The sequence below is a fragment of the Alexandromys fortis genome, unplaced genomic scaffold, assembly GCF_014885135.2.
Source record: "Alexandromys fortis isolate MF-2015 unplaced genomic scaffold, M_Fortis_MF-2015_v1.1 scaffold_23, whole genome shotgun sequence".
NCBI classification, from domain to species: Eukaryota; Metazoa; Chordata; class Mammalia; order Rodentia; family Cricetidae; genus Alexandromys; species Alexandromys fortis.
In genome coordinates this window covers 11477955-11486601 of record NW_026067907.1, presented here as the reverse complement: position 1 = coordinate 11486601, position 8647 = coordinate 11477955, and positions in this window count along the sequence as shown.

The following is an 8647-nucleotide window of genomic DNA, read 5'->3' as shown; positions in this document are numbered from 1 at the left end:
GATCTTTTTGCTTTTCCATATGAAGTTGAGTACTGTTCTTTTGAGGTCTGTGAAGAATTTTGCTGGGATTTTGATGGGCATTGCATTGAATCTGTAGATTGCTTTTGGTAAGATTGCCATTTTTACTATGTCAATTCTGCCTACCCAAGAGCATGGGAGGTCTTTCCACTTTCTGGTATCTTCTTCAATTTCTTTATTCAAAGATTTAAAGTTTTTGTCATACAAGTCTTCCACTTGTTTAGTTAGAGTTACTCTGAGATATTTTATGCTATTTATGGCTATTGGGAAGGGTGTTGTTTCTCTGATTTCTTTCTCAGCTCTTTTATCATCTGGGTACAGGAGGGCTACTGATTTTTTTTTGAGTTAATCTTGTATCCTGCTACATTACTGAAAGTGTTTATGAGTTGTAGAAGTTCCTTCGTAGAATTTTTGGGATTGCTTATGTAAACTATCATATCATCAGCAAACAGTGAGAGTTTGACTTCTTCTTTTCCGATTTGTATCCCCTTGGTCTCCTTTTTGTGTCTTATTGCTCTAGCTAGGACTTCAAAAACTGTATTGAATAGATATGGAGAGAGTGGACAACCTTGTCTTGTTCCTGATTTCAGTGGAATTGCTGGACATTTCTCCCCATTTAGTTTGACGTTGGCTGTTGGCTTGCTGTATATTGCCTTTATTATGTTTAGGTATGTTCCTTGTACCCCTGCTCTCTCCAATACCTTTATCATGACGGGATGTTGTATTTTGTCGAAAGCTTTTTTGGTATCTAATGAGATGATCATGTGGTTTTTATTTTTCAGTTTGTCTGACTGACCTGTCCAATGGTGAGAGTAGAGTGTTGAAGTCTCCCACTATTAGTGTGTGAGGTTTAATGCATGGTTTCTTTTATATAGGAGGGTGCCCCTGTATTTTGGACATAGGTGTTGAGTATTGAGATTTCCTTTTTATGGATTTTTTCTGTGACTAATATGAAATGACCTTCTTTGTCTCTTTTGATTGATTTTAGCTTGAAGTCTATTTTGTTAGCTATTAGGATAGCTATACCTGCTTGCTTCTTAGGTCCATTTGATTGGAATATTTTTTCCCAGCCCTTTACTCTGAGACAATGTCTCAGGTTGAGATTTGTTTCTTGTGTGCAGAAGGATGGATTCTGTTTTTGTATCCAATTTGTTACTCTGTGTCTTTTTATAGGTGAGTTGAGTCCGTTTATATTAAGGGATATTAATGACCACTGATTGCTATCTCCTGTTAATTTAGTTTTCATTGTTGGTGATGTGAATTTGTGTGTTTTTCTCTTCTTTTGGGTTTGTTGCTATGAGACCATCAATTGTCTGTGTTTTTGTTGGTGTAGTCAACTTCCTACAGTTGGAGTTTGCCTTTTAGTATTTTGTGTAGGGCTGGATTTGTGGCTAGGTATTGGTTAAATCTAGTTTTGTCATGGAATATCTTGTTTTGTCCTTCTATGGTGATTGACAGTTTTGCTGGGTATAGTAGTCTGGGCTGACATCCGTGATCTCTTAATGTCTGCGTAACGCTTGACCACAACCTTCTGACTTTCATTGTCTCCATTGAGAAGTCAGGTGTAATTCTGATAGGTCTACTTTTATATGCTACTTGGCCTTTTTCCTCTGCAGCTCTTAATATTCTTTCTTTACTCTGTATGTTTAGTGTTTTGATTATTATATGGTGAGGGAAGTTTTTATTGTTTTGATCAAGTCTATTTGGTGTTCTGTAAGCTTCTTGTATCTTTTTTTTTTTAAGATTTATTTATTATGTATATAGTGTTCTGTCTGAAGAGGGCACCAGATCTCTTTACAGATGGTTGTGAATCACCATGTGGTTGCTGGGAATTAAACTCAGAATCTCTGGAAGAGCAGGCAGTGCTCTTAACCACTGAGCCATCTTGCCAGCTCAGTTTCTTGTATCTTCATAGGCATATTTTTCTTTAGGTTGGGAAAGTTTTCTTCTATGATTTTGTTAAATAAATTTTCTGTGCCTTTGAGTTGAACTTCTCCTTCTTTTATACCTATTATTCTTAAATTTGGCCTTTTCATGGTGTCCCATATTTTCTGGATATTTTCAGTTAAGCTTTTGTTAGATTTAATGTTTCCTTTAACTGTTTTCCTCTCTTGTATTTCCTTTGTATCTTCAGCGCTTGAGATTCTCTCTTCCATCTCTTGTATTCTGTTGTTCATGGTTGCATTTGTGGTTCCTGATCGTCTTCTTATGATTTTTGTTTCTGTAATTCCCTTGGCTTTTGTTTTCTTTATGTCTCCATTTCAGTTTTCAAGTCTTGAATAGTTTCTTTCATATGTTTGATTTCTTTTTCTTGGTTTTCTTTAAGGGATTTGCTGATGTCTTCCATTTTTTTTTGTTTGTCTTTTCCTCCATTTCTTTGAGGGAATTTCTCATTTTCTCTTTAAGAGTTTCAAACATTCTCTTGAAGTTATTTTTTATTTTCATTTTCTTCTGCTTCATCTATATTTGGTTGTTCAACTCTTGCTGTTGTAGGGTCTTTAGGTTTTACTGGTGTTGTGTTGCTCTTTGTGGTGTTGAATGTGTTCTTACCTTTTTTTTTTACCCATCTTTTCCTCTTATAGGTGTGGTTGGGGCTGTCTGTGATTCTGTTGATTAATCTTCTAGGTGCCAGTGAATCCAACGTTCAGATAGTTGTTCCTTGTGGTACAGTCAGTGCCACAGTTCTAGCTACCCTGTTGGTAACTCCGTGTTCCTGGAGATAGCTCAGCACTCCCAGGCTTTGCTCTGCTCTCTTGGAGTTTGCTGTCTCAGGTCTGCTTTGACCCGTTTCTGCAAATCCTGATCTGAATCCCCTCCTGCAGAGATTTCTGACTTGAAGTTGGTCCTGTTACATTGGCGTTCACTGTCTCCTTTCTGCTCTGGATCAGGTTGCTGGCTCAGTCCTGGTCTGCCAGTGTCATGGGACTGGATTGACTCTTGGCTTCCACTCCCGTGGAGCTTGCTTCCTCAGGCCCACTCAGGCCTAGGTAGCTGGTTCAGTACCACTCCTGTTCCAGTGTGTGTGTGTGTGTGTGTGTGTGTGTGTGTGTGTGTGTGTGTGTAATTTTGTTATATGTCATTGTCTTAGTTAGGGTTTCTATTGATGTGATGGAGACACTATGGGGAGGAAAGGGTTTATTTGTCATATACTTCCATATCACTATTCTTCATTGAAGGAAGTCAGGACAGAAACTCAAACAGGGCAGGGACCTAGAGGCAGGCACTAATGCAGAGGCCATGGAGGTGGGGGTTGCTTACTGGCTAGCCCCTCATGGCTTGCTCAGCCTGCTTTCTTACAGAACCCAGGACCAACCACCGTAGTCTGGGATCTCCCCCCACTGATCACTAAGAATGCCCTATAGGCTTGAGGATAGCCTGATCTTATGGAGACATTTTCTTCATGGAGGTTCCCTCCTCTCAGATGGCTTTAGCTTGTGTCAAGCAGACATAAAATGATCCAGCACAATCATGTGTATATATCAATATAGCTGTGGAAATTTAAATGTAAAGGGTTTAGAGAGTGGTGGGTGGAGGCAGGCGTGGAGCAGAACAGAGACCAGAAGAAGGGAGAGTGAGTGGGAGTGGGGGGGGTCAGAGGACCAGCTGTGAGCTCCTCTGTGGGAGGGGCAGCCAGGCCAAGCTCAACTAACCAGGCATTTCCTGCAGAGGTTGCTGTGTCCATCAAAGGATGACACAGCCCCCTTAGGTCTCTGTCTCTTGAGGGAAGGGGCAGCAAAGACTTCACTGTCTGAAGCACTGTGGGTGACTGTGGGGCTTTGGCCCAGGGGGAGCTGGGTACAAGGAAGTGCTCATGTGATGGTCACTGTGCAAATGCACACATTCACCCCTACAAACATACATGTTTATACATACACAGCACACATTTCACACATGCATGCACATATGCATTCATATACTCATGTGTTCTCACGTAAACATGCAACATCATACACATTAATAAAAATATACATATGCACATATACATACATATATGCACATATACTCATGAACAAATACATATACACATGTATTCATTTCTGCAGTGCACATTTAAATATTAATCTATATACAATATATATACACATATGTGCATGCTCATTTACACATTCATATGTGTATATACAATATAAATATATATCTAAAAGTGCATGTGTAATATACACACAAATATTGACAGGATGCACACACATATATGTATACACGTTCTTATTTATGCACATATACGATATACATTGCCATATATGGCATTCATGGTCAGATGCACATGCATAACATACTCTTATACACACATATTTTCTTCCTATCCCATTTTGCCCTGTAAAGAACATCTCAGAGATGATATTTGTTCACTAATAATGCACAACCAGTGTTACCTGAGAAGTGAGACGTGGAGTCCATATCCTACATCTGTCGGGAGCTCTTCAGCTTAGTCCCTCATTGGGTGCAGTCTGGGCTGGCTCTACCTGCCACAGACCTCCCAGATCAAAAAGGGTCCTTGTGCTGAGGCCTCTGGTCATCATCTCCTTCCTGTCACCCTGTGGTCTTGGCACATCTTAGCTAGTCTGTGTCACCTACCCCTCTTCCCAGCAGGTTTCTCTAAGACAAGCTCGTGATCAGCACGGTGGGGTGAAACTTGGTTTCTTGTGCCCTTGTCCTGCACCGCTGTCCCCACAGTGGATTCTCGGGAGCTCCAAGGACACAGCGACACTTAGTTTAGCTTCCCCATTGCAGTGTTGTCCTCCCATCCTCTTAGGTTCCAGTGATCAGACTCTGCCTCAGGGGAAAAGTGACTTTGCTTAGCTGTGAGGGAAGGTGTTAGTTTTCACACTGTGGTCATCCGTCATTTCTGGACACCCTTCCCCAAGGAAGGAGGTGAAATGTTGTCTATGTAAGTGGAAGGACCCTAGCTTGGACCAGACAGAATGTTACACTCGTGGACAACCCAGAGTCTTCATTGTCCACCTGCCAGAGACACCCTCCCTTGCCGTGCAAGCTCCCTGCTGAGTCTCCGAGGCCTCCTGAGAGGTCCTCTCAGCATTGCCTGTGGCAATGTCCCCAGCTGCTGCGACCTTGGGCAGCCACCCCCAGCTGCTGAGACCTTGGGCAGCCACCCCCAGCTGCTGAGACCTTGGGCAGCCACCCCCAGCTGCTGAGACCTTGGGCAGCCACCCCCAGCTGCTGTCCTCTGTGCTGTTCTATGTGCAGTGACTCCTGTGGAAGGTGTTTCTTCATGACTTGTTCCATGGAGACCTGTAGTCCTGCAGGGGTTTCTGCCAAGGAGGAAACATATGGAGGGAGAGAAGGGGAGGACTCTGGGAGGTTCCTAAACCTAAGGGACACCCTGCTGGAGTCTGTTCCTGCCTGTAAGCTATTTTGGGCCCCAAAGGATGCTAAGCTAAGCGGGGTCCAGGGAACACAGTCTCTCCTCGATGATGTCAAAGGTCCAGTGATATTCCCAGAAGGCAGGATTTACAGCTACAGTCACTTAGGAGACAGAACAGGACTTCTACCATAGCGCCTGCAGCAGGTCTGGACTTCAGGTCTGGGCTTCTATCATAGCGCCTGCAGCGGGTCTGGGCTTCTACCATAGCACCTGAGTCGGGTCTGGGTTTCTACCATAGCGCCTGCAGCAGGTCTGGACTTCAGGTCTGGGCTTCTATCTATCATAGAGCCTGCAGCGGGTCTGGGCTTCTATCATAGAGCCTGCAGCGGGTCTGGGCTTCTATCATAGAGCCTGCAGCGGGTCTGGGCTTCTATCATAGCGCCTGCAGCGGGTCTGGGCTTCATTTCCTTGATTGCTATTTGACAGAGGAGGGCACACTTGGGCAGGTGCCTTGGGGTATATAAGAAAGCAAGCTGAGCCAACAGGCTATTGGGAGCAAGCCACTAAGCAGCTCTCCTTCAGTCTCTGCCTCAGTCCCTGCCCAGATTCCTGCCTTGAGTTCCTGCCCTGACTGCCCTTGGTGATAAACTGCAGCCCAAGGAGAAATGAGCCCTCTCCTCCCCAGGTTTCTCTTGGTCATGGTGTTTATCACAGAAGTAGGTGAGCAAACCAAACAACTCCTATTCTGGATACTTCCCATCAACAGAATCGTATAAGGTCTCTTGCCTTGGCCTCTCTCAATCAACATGTTTCCAAAATTCTCTCAATTCCTAGAATGTGTCATATGTCAAAATGATTCCATCTCTTCTTACTTCTGAGTAGTTCACCATGGATATATATTGTATTTTGTCTCTTCAGTTATCCCCTGGTGGAGATTTGAGCCACTTCTACTTTGGGGACACTACAAACATTGCTCCTCTGAACACTTGTGTAGGTTTTCATGTAAATGTGTATTTTCCTTTGTGTTGAATATATTGCAAGGAGTAGAATTCCTTAGCCAAGCAGTGATTCTATTTAATATTTAGGGAATCGCTGTGACCTTTTCTAAGTTCTGTATCATTTTCTAGTCCCATCACCAATGCACAAAGCTTCTGATTTATCCATACCCTCACCCAGATTCTTTGCCTTTTACTTTAACCATAGCAGTGTGCATGGACTATATATCATCATACATACATACCAGTGTGCATGGACTGTATATCATCATACATACATACCAGTGTGCATGGACTATATATTATTATACATACATACATACCAGTATGCATGGACTATATATCATCATACATACATACCAGTGTGCATGGACTGCATATCATCATACATACATACCAGTGTGCTTGGACTGTATATCATTATACATACATACTATACACATATACCAGTGTATATGGACTGTATATCACTATAGTTTTGGTTGTTGTGGTGGTGTGAACAGATATGGCTCCCATAGACTCATTTGTCTGAATGCTTAACCCACGGGAGTGGCACTATTAGGAAGCGTGTCTTTGTTGAAGTAGGTGTGGCCTTGTTGGAGGAAGTGTATCACTGTGGGGGTGGACTTTAAGGTCCCACATGCTCAAGCCACGCCCAGTGTGGTTCATAGTCTCCTGCTGCCTGTGAATCAAGATGTAGAACTCTCAGCTCCTCCAGTACTGTGTCTTCCCGCACACCACCATGTGTCCCACCATGATGATAATGGACTGAACCTCTGAAACTGTAAGCCACCCCAATTAAATGTTTTTTTAAATATTTATTTATTATGCATACAATATTCTGTCTGTGTGTATGTCTGCAGGCCAGAAGAGGGCACCAGACCTCATTACAGATGGTTGTGAGCCACCATGTGGTTGCCGGGAATCGAACTCAGGACCTTTGGAAGAGCAGGCAATGCTCTTAACCTCTGAGCCATCTCTCCAGCCCCCTGGGCATTAAGATTTTATAGTTTATTGTTTTTTTCTTTTTTTTTGGTGGTTTCTTTAAAAAATTAGAAATGTGTGTGTGAGTGTATGTGTGTGTGTGAGTGTGAGTGTGTGTGTGACTGTGTATGTGTGTGTAAGTGTGTGTGAGTGAGTGTGTGTATGTGTGTAGGTCAGAAGACAGCTTGAAGTCAGTTCTCTCCTTCATTACGTGGATATAACTCTGGTTCCTTTGCCAGCTGAGCCATCTCACTGACCCTGGTGGTTTCTTTTGATGTATGAGGTTTTCAAACACAACAAAGTCTAATTTGTTATTTTTTCTTTAAATGCTTAAAAAATCTATGTACGTGTGTTTTCTTTTTTCCTTTCGAATGAGTGTTTTGTCTGTGGATCCACATACGGTACCTGGTGATGGTGCAAGCAAGGGTACTGATTGGAGACAAGAAGGTGTCAGGTCCCCCTGGGACTGGAGTTACAGACAGTTGTGAGCCAGCGTTTTGGTGCTGGAAATTAAACCCAGGTCCTCTGGAAGAGCAGTCAGTTCTCTTAACCACTGAACAATCTCTCTTACAATGAATTAAAAAAGTAATTATTGTGTGTGCACAGCATGCATGTGGCAGTGAGAGGGTAGCTCTGTGGGGTCTCTTTTCCCCTCCCACCTCTGTGTGGGCTCCATCCCTGGAACCCAGAATGCCTTGCTTGCAGGGTGAGTGCCCTTGCCCACTGAGCCGTTTGAGGAGCCTGGTACTTTTTGCTCGTTCTTTGTGCTTCTGGTGTCTTATTAAGAAACCATCATCTCAGCCCAATCATGAGGATTTCCCTCAGTGCTTTCCTTAGCAGGCTGGTGCTTTTAGTCTTCTTCTTTGTCCACGGGTGTGTCCGTTTCAGTTGATTTTTGTGTGGCGCGAGGAAGGGATCTAAACACCCTGTTAGCGGTGGGTATCTATCTGCCCCAGCGTCATCCGCTGAAATAATTATTCTCTCCTCAGTTTATTGTCTTGGAATCCTGGATGAAAGCAAACACAAAGGTTGTTCAACTGTCCAGCGGCACGGGTTCTGTAATTCCTCCGTCCCTTCCCTCTTCCCAATCTGCTTGCTCACGGTTACTTCTCAGCACGCCTTTTTGTGTGTTGCCCAGACATTTGGCTTTTTGTTGGCAGCAGGAGAGAGAAATGGGCACACGTTGTCACACAAACCTACTGAAAGTGACACACATAAGTCTTGTCTAAAAAAGCTCCCACCTCCACCTGAGAGATTTGCATCCATTGCTGCTGAAGTCTGGAAGCAACCCTGAGTTTCCAGGCAGGTTCCCTGAGGGACACTCATT